The sequence below is a fragment of the Strix aluco genome, chromosome 10, assembly GCF_031877795.1.
Source record: "Strix aluco isolate bStrAlu1 chromosome 10, bStrAlu1.hap1, whole genome shotgun sequence".
Classification (NCBI taxonomy): domain Eukaryota; kingdom Metazoa; phylum Chordata; class Aves; order Strigiformes; family Strigidae; genus Strix; species Strix aluco.
In genome coordinates this window covers 8,921,213-8,936,784 of record NC_133940.1, presented here as the reverse complement: position 1 = coordinate 8,936,784, position 15,572 = coordinate 8,921,213, and positions in this window count along the sequence as shown.

Sequence of the window (15,572 nt, the reverse complement as noted above, 5' to 3'; positions counted from 1 at the left end):
TAATTGTTTATACTCAATGAACAGCTCTAGCAGGAACACGCAGCTTTGCAAGCTTCCAATAGCTCTGGAAGCCATTTAATTGAACGTTGCCATTTAATTGAGTCTCATATACCAGAGCAATAATATATTTGCCCCTTTCATGCTGCTACCTTACCACTCAGCCATGCCAAATCTTAATTGTGTGAGTCATTAACTGCACCCATGACTCTTCCCTCCTGTTTTCCTGCAGCGTGCAGCCAGCCAGCATCCCTGCAGCCCAGCGCTGCGGCCTCTGCCCTGCTCCTTGCTGCAGTGTCACATAGCACATGGCACAGCACGGTGGCCTCATCTTTCTCTCATTGGCCAGCATGGTGTTCTGCTACCTGTGACCCTGGAAGAGGAGAAATGTAAGAGAGGGTTGTTTTCTTTGCAAGCAGTAAGATCGGGCAATAAGCACTTTGTTCTTGGTAATTCCTGCTGTGAGCTTGCATGTGAATTTTCCTTGTCTGGCTAGAGGCAATGGACACTACACCACACCAGCAGCTACAGTGTGTAAGGGTGAGAGGGAAGGAGCAACACTGGCTGAGGCACTCATTTTCTCCCCTTTGATCGTGAATAGTGAGGCCTTCTATTATGTTTACCCCAGCATATGTGAGAAAGAAGGTGAATTTTATTAGAAGCATTTTTTTTTTCCAGCAATGAACATATCTCAGCCAGCAGCTCTCTCCTGTTTGTGAGGATGCAGCACAGTTCAGGCTGTTCAGTGCTTACAGAGGGAGCTCTGGCTCTCATGGTCACATTTTCTCTATAAACCAACCAATTTTACACTCTTTTACAGACCTCCTCTTATCTGATTTCAGTGCTGTCTGAGCAAGCAAGAGAGACAATTTGCATGAGGGGCGCAGAAGGAGGCTGATGTGGACCACGGGGGTGCATTGTAGCCCATGCGCAGTTGGATGGGGATGGAAGAAGGGTTTGCTGTGTATGTAACATGAGCTTAAAACCTCAAACTAGTTCTTAAAAAAACCTAATTAAACTCCAGCTAGCCACTCACAAAATCCAAGCCAAATGTGTGAGAAGGTTTTGTTTATTTATGGATTACTCAGCGAACAAAAATAATTTGGCAAAAAAATCAGTGCATAGTTAAGATATAAATCAGACGACTGAAAAATATGAATGTAGGTGAGGTGAACATCTAATCACACGATACATGATGTTCTTTCCACTTCTGGTTTGACTTTCCTGTTTGTTTCCCCAGTAGGAAAAGCAATGACATAAGAGAGTTTAATAACAAAATAACAAAACAAGGAAACATAAAAGTAGAATAAGTCTCGCATCATATAAACTTACCATAAAGATGCATATCAGTCACTAGAAACTAGCAAATCACTCAAAGCTTAACAGCCCAAGTCATTAATTTTCAGTATAAAATTACTTCATACTCATCACATGGATGCTTTCATCTACTAGACTAATAACAATTTTGCTGAATGATTTCCTGCATATTTAACTGCTTTTCTTTCGTGAGCGCATGAGGGAAGTACAAAACTATTAGAAAAATTTTGCAACGGAGAGAAAAAAAAGCTTTTTATTTGCATTTTTATGTCAGTTATTTTAAAGGATCTGGAGCATACAAAGCCTTGTCCCTTCACTTCAGGTTTTATACGTCACATATTCTGAAATTTCAGGCAGACCACAGACCTGTCTTGCCTTCTGGATTACAGAACAAATATAAAATTTGCCCTTAGGCAGAAACTGTGCTGCAAGCACAAGAAGCTGCCAATTTAGCTGAGACCAACTGCTATTCTAAGACGTTGTCCTCAACAACGATCACCAGGGGATGCTTGAAGAATATAAAAAATAAAGCCTGTACAGAGCAATTCCTTTCCTGGGACACCATCCCAGCTCTCAGGAATGAGCTCTACGGATAGGGAGTGCCTGCCAGTGAAGGGATTCATGTTTGTCCAGCAAACACAGCGAGAAAGCCTTTTAGTCCCGTAACTCTGGCCATGCACCTCCAAGTGCTTGGAGCATTTTCTTTTCCTCCTCAGGGACCAGCCTTTAGCTGGTCCCTGTGAATTGCCTCGCAGCCTGCCTGTAAAAGATTAAAAGCGACATGAAAACACAACCCGTTGTGTAACTGCTGAACTCGGTTCATTTGGGCTCATTTGGCATGGCGAGCACATTTCGAAATTCAGACTGAGAACAGAGCCTGTGAGGACGGGGTGCTCTGCAACACAGGACCGCCGAGGCCCCAGCTTTTCTGGGGTCTGCATCTCAGCAAGGGTGCAGAGCAGCTGGGAAGGTGCCTGCTGAAGCAATACCATCTAGTGGCAGATGGAGAAAAAGAATCCCCCCAACATATGCAGAGCTAGAAAGGTGAAAACTGAAAAGATAATATTTTTAAAAACCCCACCTGCTTGTAAAATTTTTTTTCAAGGTTTATTTCCATGGTAATATATCAAAAAGGAAGACATAAAACAGACGATCAGAAAAGGAGCTGGAGCAGGAAAGGGACTGTGGTTACTGGGGCCAGTGACAGGCTCAGGTTACAAGGCCTGATCTTGCGGAAGTGACAAGTGACCCCAAGGGTCTGGCTTTTGAAATGACATTTCCCAGCAACAAACACGCAGCACTGTGCAGCATCAGATTTGAAGCTATTAACCACTTAGAATTAGTAAATGGTTTTATGTGGTTAGCGCTTAGCCCCAGAGGAGGTGGTGTAGAAGACAGAGCAGCTGTGAGGCAGGACTTTATTTCAAGCCATGGTTTGCCATGATTGGGGGAAGGATGTGTAATGTTTGTGACTGGATTCGCACAGTGGAGGGACAGTTTCTATATGACAGCGCTGGCATTTGTAGGGAGCAATAACGTCTTTTATGACACCATCTGATAGAGCTTCAGCAAAGACAATTCTAGGGGCTCCCAATCTCTTTTGCTGAATAATAAGGACTTCTGTGCTGGAACACCGTCCATTATTTTCCAGCGATGTCAGTTGATCTAATTAAAAATGTTAGCTCTTCCTACCAAACCCTTGCTCTTTCAGTTTCTTGATGTTCTTGGCTCAGCAATACTATAAATACTCTCTATTTATCTATTTTATGAACCTCTACACCCCAGAAAGTAAATGATATGTTTCACAAAAGGTGAAATGAATGGATTGGCAAACTCTTCATGATACTCCAGGCCAAAAGCCCAACTTTTCAATACAAAGACTAGAGCATGTTGCATAGTTGGCCCCAGCTTCTGTGGAAATAGAACCAGAGTAACATTAATACTTGGGTTAGCAAAGAAACCATTTATGTGGGCATTATAGGGACATATTCCCTGTTAGGATACTGTTGCTGTTATTGCACATCCCAGGATAAGTTAGAGCAAAGAGCTAGGACACCGCTATTAGCTAATGGAGTTTAGAAGTCTCACAGTCTTAATTTCCACCCCCTACTATTATTACTGTCATTTTGCGAAGAAAACATAGGACTACTGATGGAAGTGGCTGCCTTCCACATGTGTTGTGAAATACCTGAGGTGCTTACATTAATAGAGTGGGAAAGGCTTCATTCCCACAGCTGATCTAAGTCAACAGTACTTAGCAGTTATAGGTGAGACTCTAGATACTGAAGGAAAGAGAAATCCTCTTTTTCTGTAGAGGCAAATATAATTAAAGTCTTACATGTTACATTCAACTAAACCAGTATGTGATGTTTTACACCTCTGCCCAGACAAACAATACTGACTATAGAGCGGATGTTGTGGATTTGTTTTCCAGGTTTGGGGGAGTACTTTTCTGAAAAATAGTGTATGTTAGCACAAATGCACAGAAAACACAGCCCCTTCCCACTGATATTTGGGTTAGTTAGCTTTGGAGAATACATCAGATTTTTGTGAAGAAGGACAGTTATAGGGGTGACGTTTCTGATGGGCTCAGTCTTGTTCAGTGGCGGGTCCATCTTGGAGCCAACTGGCATTGGCTCTATCAAACACAGGGAAGCTTCTGGCAGCTTCTCACAGAAGCCACCCCTGCTACCAAAATCTTGCCACACAAACCCAATACAGTACAGTATGTCTGTCCCACTGTGCTGGTTTTGGCTGGGGTAGAGTTCATTTTCTTCACAGTAGCCAGTATGGGGCTGTGGTTTGGGTTTGTGCTGACAGCAGTGTTGATAGCACAGGGATGTTTTCGTTACCGCTGGGCAGCGCTGACACAGAGTCAAGGCCTTTTCTGCTCCTCACCCCACCCCACCAGCGAGGAGGCTGGGGGTGCACAAGGAGCTGGGAGGGGGCACAGCGGGGACAGCTGACCCCAGCTGACTCCAGATCATATGATGTTGTGCTCAGCAGTAAACCTGTGGGGGAAAGAAGGAAGCAAGGAGATGTTTGGAGTGATGGTGTTTGTCTCCCCAAGCCACCGTGGAGCCCTGCTTCCCTGGGGATGGCCGAGCACCTGCCTGCCCATGGCAAGGGGTGAACGGATTCCTTGGTTTGCTTTGCTTGTGTGCGCGGCTTTTGCTTTACCTGTTAAACTGTCTTTATCTCAACCCACAAGTCTTCTCACTTCTACCCTTCCAATTCTCTCTCCCATGCCAAGAGGAGAGTGAGCAAGCGGCTGTGTGGGGCTTAGTTCTGGCTGGGGTTAAACCACAATACCCATAAATCTGGAAACTATCCACAGCAAAGTGAAATCCCAGCTTTTCCTCTGTAGTTGGATAGGGAATAATGTAGCTTTTTTAACTAGCAGTTTAATTACTCAAAAATGTAATGCTTGCTTCATGCCAATATTATTTTCAGAGCAAGCCAGAAAAATACTAGGAACGGCAAAAATAGCTACACAATTTTTTCAAACATACGTAATTATTTCACTCTAATTCCACGTGAAGACCTCCTCATCTTGAACTTGTAGAGGCTGGCTAAAGAACAACCTCCATCAGCATTAGAGAAAACACTGGTACACGTCCAAGATGAGGACAAGTCTTATTTCCTAAGCAGAGTTGTGGCATCAGCCTCATCTTTGTACATGTGTATTATACATTTTAAGAATGTAACTGTCTTTGTGGGGCAGGAAAATTGGGGGGGGGGGATAATTATATAATTTATTTGCAACAAGATAAAATGATAGCACAACAATTACATTTAGAGGACTTCTACCTTTTCGTTTGATGAAAATCTGTTCCTCCACTGTAACCTGATCATGTGTGCAAAAAAATAGTCACATCTAACTAATTTCACTCAGATTATTAGATAAAATTTCACAGTATTGTTTAGCTGAGACAGACCACAAACCACTTTCCACCTTTGCCAAAAGGGTTTTGTCACAAAGGGGAGATTATTTTTGTAGTTAATATGAACAATTTTCCAATAAAAAAATACTCAGCAAAGGCAGAATAATTGGGCTGCTCTGAGTGCCCAGGATAACCATCAAAAACTGGGGACGTTTCTACCTTTTTATCCAAACACTGAATCACTAAACCGTTCATCTAGGGTTATGTCGGGTCTTCTGCATTTATTCTGTGTTAGGTGTTTTACTTCCCTATCTGATTCTCTAAGGAATTTACCTGCACCTATACTAGAAAACCAATTAGGGCTTGAACTTGACCTGCCATCACCCCCATTACATCTTTGCCAGCTTGCCCTGGAGTGGGTTTGTCCTGTGGCAGCCAGCATTCTGCAGGCACCGAGCAGGGACGGCCAGGCAGCACTGGGTCACAGCAGGCAACGTAGAAAAAAAGCATGTTCTCCTGCTGTGTTCACAGGCACTGCTGGAAGCCAGGCAATACCTTGTACCAGCAGAGCAGGTTTCGAGGTTGGCACCCTCACCTCTAGGCAGGGCAGGATATGGCCAAGACCGCAGTGCACTGGGAGCAGTAGGGGAAGAAGAGATCCATCAGTCTGAATAGCAGACAAACATTAAATGGGGCCCTCAACTCCACACATACAAATAAACTGGAAAAATAGTTGTTTCCTGGACAGATCTAAAGACATATTTTATAGGGTACAGAAGCATGGGTGGGTTTTATGGCTTGAATAAAGTCTGCTTATAAAAATAATGTTGTTTTATACAATGGGAACTGTAAGACTTTATGCCCACTAGCTCCAGGATGACAGCTCTTTTCCTTCAAAAGATACCCTCCGTAGCAGCATTACAGCCATGCCTTGCTTACAGGTGAGCACAGAAGAAGCAAGAAGAAACCCAGGTCTCCAGTAAATTCTTCAGAATGGCCTGGTGTGAAGCATTCCCCTTTGGCTTTGAGACTAATATTATTAATGGAGAATAAGAGGGAAAGTGTCCTTTGCTGGATTATGGCCATGCCCACGTGGCTTTCCTTCTGTCGTAGAAAGCATTGCTGCTGCTTGGCAGTCAGGTTGGCCAAGTTGTTACGTTGCAGCCTTCTTACCCAGCGCATGGACTCAGACACCAACCAAGTGATGCTGTTTGCAATCTGTCCCCCGTGATACACCTGCCGATGGGAGATTCACGACTCCCCAGCTGCTTCAGCACTTGACCCTCGGGATCTAGTACCATTATTTCAGCAAAGAATTGGACCACATTTTACCTTCATCTTGCAGAGTTGGAAACAAAACAAAAAAAACCCAAAGCCCTGTATACTTGAAAAGGATACCTGAAAAGGCTGATGGTTATAAAAGCGACATGGTGAGCAAAAAAATTACTTCTCAGTGCTACGACTGTCATCCATCAGAAATGGCTGAGAATGAGAGTGAAACTATAATTGTTACCATTATTCATATGCACAAGTGCACACTGACTGTAAACTCTTCCCCTCCCCAGATCTGTGAACCTCTCTCTCAAAGGCTGCTGTTCTTGGCAGACCTGTAATAATACAATTACATCGCCTACTACTAACGTTCAGTCCTTGAAAGGACAGTACAGGGGTAAAAGTACTTCCAAAGCCCATTCAGGGACATGAATGCAAATTCTCTGTTCTGAAAAGAATCCAATTTATGAAATACAGTTCTCATTTTGATTAGGTCTCAAAGTCCCAAACTCCTTCAAAATGAATTAGAAATCAAAGGTTTCTGGCTCCAACCATGTCCTGGCTGACCTCTTGCCATCTTTTTATTAACAGAACTGGGGAAATCTTTGTCCAGGCACTGTGAACAACTGGCAACAGAGACTAGAGACCTTTAAGAGTGTCTTAGTGGGGCAGATTCAGCTAAATACTTCTAGGACCCCCATTCCCATATCTGATATGTACATGAAACAGATTTTTTTCCCCCTTTAATTACAGGGAAGCTTCTGAGGATTTTTTGACCTAAAACTACTGTGTTGATGATAGATAAGTCAAAATAAAGCAACTGGAAGAAATGCATGTATTTAATTGTTGTTTGCCCCTGCTTTTTGTTGCTGCCATTGAAGATCATTGTGAAAATGTGAGATAAAGTTAGGGGCTTTGCATATTTGTGTGCAGGTGCAAAACTTAGAAGATAAGGTGGAAAGAACAGCTGCTGTATTCAAAAGTGGCCCCCTGAAGTAGTCACTGGTGTGTTTGAGTAATCACCAGAGTTCAAGCAAATAGTATTACCAGGTGAGATCTACAAGCCAGCTCTATCTGCACTGTGTAGACAGACAAACTGCAAAAAAAGATAAAATAGACAGAATGCTCTCTTTGGCTGCCCAGGTAAAGAGCATGCTTTGGGGGACAATTTCTGGGGATCAACACAGAGAAGAAAGAATTAAAACTGTCTCCATGCTTCAGAAAAAACCATCAGAAATACAGGTGTCAGCTTCTCCTAGACACCTCAGAACTGCATCTCTCCACTTCCTAAAACATTTGGCTTTGTGGTGGAAGCACCCACTCCCAAAGGAAGAGGAAGAGCACCTTCAGCTGAGCTGTAGCTCTGCAGTTGCTGCTCAACATTCCCCTTGGTGCTGTGGCACAGGCTGATTTCAGGTGAACCATAGGACTCTCAAGCTAAGCAGAAAGATTTGGTTTAGACAGATAGATAGCTAGAAACACATACGTACACATGTACTTTAAACCAGGCATAAGAAAGACAGTGTTTGGGAGTAAATAATACTATACCACAACAATTAGTGATACTACTATATGACTGCATTGTGTGGGAAGATTTTAAAACCTGTCATTTCTTTGTTGAAACAGTTCTAAAAGTGAAGGATTTCTGTTGAGCTTCACAACATCAATTACATGAAAATTGCTTTCCCTTCTCCCCACTCCTGAGAATCTCTAATTTATTTCCATTGCAACTGACACAAAAAATGGTCCCTGTTCACCCCGTGTCCTGGAAAGCATTGCAAAGATCCAGCATCCTGGGCTAACCCCACCACCAAATTTCTAAATTTTTATAAAATGACCAGCTTTTCCCCCATCCTGTTACATGCTAAGCCATCCATCAGTATGACAGTGATGTTATTTGCATTCTCCGGTAAAACTAATAGTAATATTCTTATAGCCACACAGGATGCCAACAGCATAGGACATAAGCCAGACTTCCTCAGCTCAATTAATAGAGTAGCTAAATTTTAACTGAGACTGTGGTTTCAGTTCTGTCCTTTGCGTGTGTATCTTAATTAGCTAATAAAAATCTCCAAGGTCAGCTATACTGACAGGAGTTACTTGTTTGGATCCAGTACTCAGCCAAAAGATAGGTGAATCCAGCAGAGCCTCAGTTTGGCTTTCAGGTGAATGAACACTGCTCAAAGGAGACCATGAATATCTGTATTTAACTTACCGAGAAGCACAGGTCATAGTTTCTCCACCAAGATGGATGAAGAAGTGCAAGTCAGGCTTCTCTCTTCACCCAGCTTTCCTGGTAGACACAAGGAGGAGCAAGTCACCAGGAGATGCTGCAGAGGGAATCAACAATGTGTCCTTGCTCCCATCCCAGGGCTCTCCAGTGAAACTCTACTTTATCCAAAGCACAGATACTCACTTTGCTCCTGGAAAAAGGCAAACGCAGCATGTATCACTCAGCAGCAGCCACTGCACAACTGTGTAGTGAAATATCTACGAGGATGATTTATTTCTACACTTTTAAAACACAAATATGTGTCTGTTTGGTTTTTAACCACAGGAAGGATATGGAATATGAAAATCTGGAGCTTTGGAGATTTTCATATCTGGAGATATCAAAAAGATGGCAGAAAGTCACTGCTTTCCCTGCACACCAGAACCAGCGATGCTCTCCCCGGACATGTGGAAGCCCTGCCTGCAACTCCTCTGAGACCTCACCAGGGACACAAGTTACAGCCTTTAAATCTCACGTGGCAAAACAGCTGACGCTCTCGCAGGAGTTAAGGATTTAGACTTCATTTTTTTTTATTTTCTACATAAACTAGCAAAGAAAGGACAAAACACTCCAAGCCTCCTCCTCCAGGAAACCCCTTGGTAGGCACAGGGACAGATGGGGTGCTCTCTAGCAGGCAGTGAAGGACCCTACTCCTCAGACCCCGGCTGGGTGGGGTGCAGTCACAGGGAGACACAAAGGGAGCAAAGCACCCTGCGTGTTGCAGAGGCCGGTGTTTCTCAACCTTTCCCTACAACATTATGACCCGTCCTTCCAAGTGAAGACTTCTCATCACCTCAAGTCTTTTCAGCATACAGGCAAACATATCAGTGCTGACTCTCTAATTGGTTTGCATGTAGGGACTTGTGTGTTTTGAGAAGCTAATGAGAAACAGGGAGCCTTGGAGGACTTTGAAACACAGAAGCCTGGGCAAGATTCTCTTTGCTTTCCACTGTCATAACTTTCCATTACCTCATGTCTCTGCCCCATAACTTCCCTCCCCATACAGGTGCACACTCCTGTTATCCATGTGAAAATGAGAAAACACCCCTTTCCCTCTGTCAGGTCTCCACCAGGACACCAAAAGATTGGAAAAAATGGAAAAAATGACAGGCAATAATTAAAGTTAGTAATTAAATATGTTAGAAAATATAAAATACAAAAAGCTTCGGTACATGCTAATTATGCTTTGAGGCTGCAAAGGCTGCAGCCAATGGCACCCACCTGAGCATGCCGTGTACAGGACATGGAAATGTGACCATTAGGTCCATGGTAACCCCAGGCCAGGTGACAGATGCTTCTGTTTCACTGACACCTGCCAATGATGTGGCAATCAATTTCTAAATAAATAATATTCACATTTCATTGAATCTCCCTGCTTCTTCCTTGCAGGGAGATGTTTCTCTTGCTGGTCTTTCCTTTGCTTGTTACTGTTTCTGCTGGGGTTAATAGGAATTTAGTCTTTAACAAAATCTCATGTTAAGACATGGTGACTTTTGCATGCAGAGGAAAAAAGGTCTCTTTTTCTGGCCAATTCTTCTTCAGCTTAGAAGGTCCCATTCAAAAATAATCTGATATATTGAAAAATGGGTAAGTATGATGTAACTGTGGTTATCAGTTGAGGTAATCACCTCAATTAAGGATTAGGGTGTTCCTTTCACTGCTCTGGGAAAACTATGATCTTTCCCCTGGGAACCCTGACTAGCAAACACTTAACTTTGAGTCAACATCATGTGCATAGATGCTTGCTGCTGCTAATCTGTTCCTGAATATGCATAAGATAGGGCCAGCAGAGACCCTGTCAGCTGTACCTGCCCTGGAGCTGGTTTTTCCACTTATTTGAAGGCAATTGGTGCTTGATTGTATTACCACTCACCAGCTTCTCCTGAAGCCTGGAGTAGAGGGACTTGGCTTGCAGTTTGACTTCCCCAGCCCTTCCTCTCCATCAGACATTCAGATACTGCATGCTTTTAGATACTGCACACTTTTAGAGTTTGCTTCTTCTATAAAGGCAAAGAATGCCACAGGGGATTTGTTTGGTGGTTTGTTTTTTTTTTTCCTTCAGGCCACCTGTGAAGCCTACAATGTCCCACTCTTCCCCAGAGCCCAACATTGCTCATCTGTTTTCCCTCCCCCAGAGCAGCCTCGTGGGACAGGAGCAACACCCAGCCTCACGAGAAGCTGAAGAACAAGGTCCTCCTCAGAGGACCTCAGCCCAGGTCCCCAGCAAAGTCCTTTCTAAGTAGTCCAACAAAGAAAACCATACCAAAGACTTCCCCTGCTACTTGTCAGCATCTCAGAGCCTCGCTCTGTGTAATGGTAGGTCACCACTATCTGCAAAAGAAGCGGCCCTGAAAGACAACAAAGCTTGACCTTGGCCGGAGCTCAGAGAGGCACAGGGATGCTGGCTGCTCCCCAGCCCAGCTGCCGCTGTCCTGCTCCTCACTTGAAGCAACACCTCCATGGAGGGAGCTGTGCAAGTGCTCCTGGACCTGCTTCCCAGCTCCCGGATTTCCAGCACCTCGAGGAGCAGGGGACCGGGGTGAATCGCACTGAACCAGGCCGAGAAGAGACCTGGTGAGAAGAGGGGATGCTTCAACAAGCCTGAGACACTGCGTTCAGCGCTGGGGCCTCTTCCAGCTTCCACCTGAGCAGAGCGCACTGCAAATAGAAGAGTTCCCTGTGCCTGGCCAAAACACCGCCTCCCGTTTGTGCTTCCCAGGCGCGATTCCTGCTGGTGCCAGGGCTGCAGCACCCAACAGGGCTGGAGGCAGCCCCAGAGCCAGCACAGGCCGGTGCTCCTACAGCCACGGCATCCCCCTGCCAGCAGCAGCCGGAGGGCAGAGCCCTGGCCCGGCCGCTTGCCCGGGCGATGCCGAGCTCCCGGCTCGGGGCCTCTAGATGGTGCTGCTCAGCAGGGAATGAGCCCCCCGGCACCCACACACCCACCCACACCCACCCACCCGTGTCCGCGGAAGCGCAGCCGGGCTGCGGGGTCCCCCTGTTCAGCATCACTCCGCAGCACCCCCCAGATCTGATTTGGGGTGCCGTGAAAGTCCAGCTGTTCCAACACAGAACCGTCAGAAGGAAGGATGGTTGTGTCTGGGGGGTTATTTAACTGGTCCCTGAAAAACACTATTTTAAGGCCCGTTCTAGAAGCAGGCTCACTTTTCTGAAAGTATTTAGTAGAGAAGGAAACGGCGGTGGGCCCCACACAAAGAAGTTTACTTCTGATTGTTAAAGGGGGAAAAATGTGAGCTTAAATGCATAATAGTTTATAACTCAGCATCCACTTTTAATTTACAGACTCTGCAGTTTTATAGTCCTTGTCTGCTCTGCCCCCCAGTGAACTGTCAGGTACCCACACACAGGCTCAAAGCACACCAGCCCTGTGAGGACCCAGCTGCCAGCCAGGCTTCGGGTCTGCAGCCGAGCCGGGGCATGCCCAGGGATGCTGACAAACGGCTGCTCACCAGGTCAGGAAGAGCAGGAGATGTTGATGCTCACATCCAGTCTAGACTTTAGTGCAGGTAATTACCCTGTATCCAAATTATTGCTGTGTTTTACTGGGTTACTAATATTATTCTCTTTTTTGAAGTTAATGCTATATAATGGAAATCACAGCCTGGGCTCTGGAGAATCTGTCCCATTAGCATGAGCACTATTTGACAGGCCAGAGTCTGATCTAAAAGCCACAAAACCAGAAAAGACTGCTGTTGCCTTGGGTGAATATTGGCAGGTTGCTACGACCACACCGTGGGAGAAATTTGTGTTTTGCAATAGCTGTGTGAGAGCAGCCAGCCTGAAGGTGACAATTTCCCAAGACAGAACATCTCATCTACCCAGAGACTAGGTCAGGTGTAAACACCCTTCTCCTTTGATACACAAAAGCATAATTACAGTTCCTGGAATTGCTCTGGGAAGAGCGCTGATAGCTTTCCCCTGCAAAGAAAATGAAACTCACAGGAATGCCTTTTTCTTCTCCCTTTACTCCATGAAATTATGTCCAGAAACTCCCTCAGATATGTGTTTTTTCACTCAGCAAATGTCACCTCAGATCAGTTGGGCTGGATCCATCCACAAAGTTGCTGAACAGTTGGTGCTTAGCCCACACAAAATCCCATCCACAAACAAGGTGTCCCTCTACTTTTCTCACCTACAGGACTCAATTCAGCTGGTATTTTCAGAGCACACAGAAGCCAGAGAAGCAAATATTCTCCCCAGTATATTTACCCAGTTTTGGTGGTTGGGTGGTCATCCCAGACTGAGGAGAAATCAGCTTTTCTTCTGAGATACACTGTGAAAGTTCACATCTGCCTCCTGGGGGACTGCCCCCAGACATCCAGCAATAGACATGTCTGGGATGACTACTCTCTTAGGCACTTCACTGCTCTGTTGACTTTATGTAAAGAAAGATCCTTCTTGCTTTTAAGCTTGTGTATCACATAACCCTCAAACAAAACTCCAACCCACTAAAAGATTGTTCAAAGAACCAAGTTTTGTCTTACAAGTGTGAAGGCCTAAACATCACTCGGGATGCAGTGAGGTCCTCCCAGACGTGTTCCAAGCAGCCCTGCCCTCCTCTGTAGCTGCCTCGGGGCTAGAGCAGAGCAAAGAATAGCAGTGTTCCAGGGGAAGACTGCACGGCTGGTTGGCGCAGTGGAAACCGCTCCTGAAAAGTGTAAAACCCAGGATATTTCTGCCCCATGTGTAATCCAACCAGAGCAGTGAGATAAATGAACCTTTACTTTTTTTTTCCCCACTATATAGTGGTTGTGGAATTCTTCATAATCACAAGTAATCAAGGTGATGTCATGCCTCATTCAACACACCATGCCCCCCTTGCTGCTCTCACAATAGCCAAAGAAACATCATGTTCTGCAACTCAGGTTTTAGTTTTGCAGCTTCCTATTCCAGTACAAGCCTGGGCTGGTTTTATGAATTCTGATAAGGTTGCAGCCTAATAGATGCAGACTGAAGGGAAGGGGGGATTTAATAGTCCTGGCCCGAGCACTGAGCTGTAATGAGGAAGAGTTGTGGTTAGTCATTTGCATAACAAAAAAAGGAGATCCAGATCTAGGCTTAATAAATTCTTCTTCATATGAAATAACACAGTTACAGCCATTTCTATAAAAGTGTCAGAGCCTTTATGCGAAGTAAGTATTCCTTCAGAACATAAAATACAGTCCTACAACTTAATAAAAATCACTTGTGTCACTCCATGGACTTCTTTGAAGTGCCACTCTGCAGGGGGAGCGCGCAGGCACGCTCATTCTCACACAGGGTGTGAGACAGCACGATGATGAGAAGAGTTAAAGTTACAGTGCAAGAGCTAAACCAGGGACACTGAACAGCAGGAACAGAGAAGCGATGCCCTGGGTGGGGATCTACTAAAAAGGCATGCTGCTTTTTCTGGTTTGGTGATGTTTCGGCCCTATTTTCCCCTGAGAAACCCTAGGCCATCACCCAAAATTCAAAGATAACAGTGAGCTCAGCTGATGGGAGGTGGATGAATTAGGCAGACAGACAGCAAACAGCAAACCCAGCACTGTGGGATTAGTTTGGGTACTGGGCACAATTTATGGAAGGCACATTCAGGTTCTCAAAGACAGTCGTGTGTGGAAAAAGTCACTGCAGTGGTGGGGACAGCACGGCTGTGACCAGCCTGACTGCAAGGAGGTGGAGGTGGTGTTGCAGGAGCCTCAGCCAGCTGCCCCATGCCATTTCCTCTCAGGTATTGACGCCTTGGGAGGGCTGCAAATGCCCCATACCCGGGCCAGTGCCTGGCCTGGTTGGTATGCAGTGCTCCATCCCTCAACCACAGCTCCTGCAGAGCCACAGGAGATTAGTAGAGCCCAGGAGGCCTGGCCATGTCCTCCAGGGAGCCCCAGGGTGGCCATGAATGCTAGTGTAAAGGTCTGTGATTTTTGTTGTTCTTCTTCAGCAGCCAGAGGAGCTGAACCCTGTCTGGATCACAAATAGCAACTAGTTTTCTTTGAAGACAGATACACTTTTCATATTTTAAGACTCAGGCATCATGGTGACCCTGGAAGAGTCATCACACCACAGCAGGAGTGTGAGTGCTATTTCTCAATGAACTAGTTGAGAAGCAGAAGCAGCGTAAGTGCAAATTCAGTGCTCCTTCTGGGTTTAAATAGCCTCTGAAAGGGTATGAACTGCTGCAGAGCTCAGTGAGCAGTGTAAGGAAGCTCACATTTTTTCCCACAGCACCTGGGTGTGCCATGTCAACATTTCTCTGGAAGGACAGAGAACAGCAAGTGCCCAGAACTTGCCTGCCCTGGTGTGGCCAAGTACTAGCACAGACTCTTCACAACAGCTACCATCAAGCATCAGAGCTTGGAAAAGATGAACCCTGAAAGAATGTTACCCAAAAAGTAGCATTACGAAGAGGTACCTATGGAAACATACCCGGGTCTCACCATCCACCCCAGCGGGCTCTGGAGCAGCAGGGAGGAGGGGATCAGAGGACCAAACAAGCCTGCTGGGATGGCCAACCTCACAGCCTGAGCCCTACACAGTCAGTACCTCCAGTTCTGCAGGTTTTTGGTTCACAAAGTCCACATGACACAACAGAAAGTGCACACATGGCTGCTTTTCTCATGGTCTTGTACACAAGAGGTGAGAAGCTGGAGCCTGTGTGATACCTGTCTGCTGGGTGTCTAAGAGCTCTTCAACATGGCTCCAGTGCAGAAGCACTGCCATGTGGGCAGCAACAGCCACCCACTCAGCTTGACTTCTACAAGCCAGTATCTCCAGTAGAGCCCCTGAACTGGATTTCTAAAAGAACTCACCTCCACAGCAGCATGCGGGCA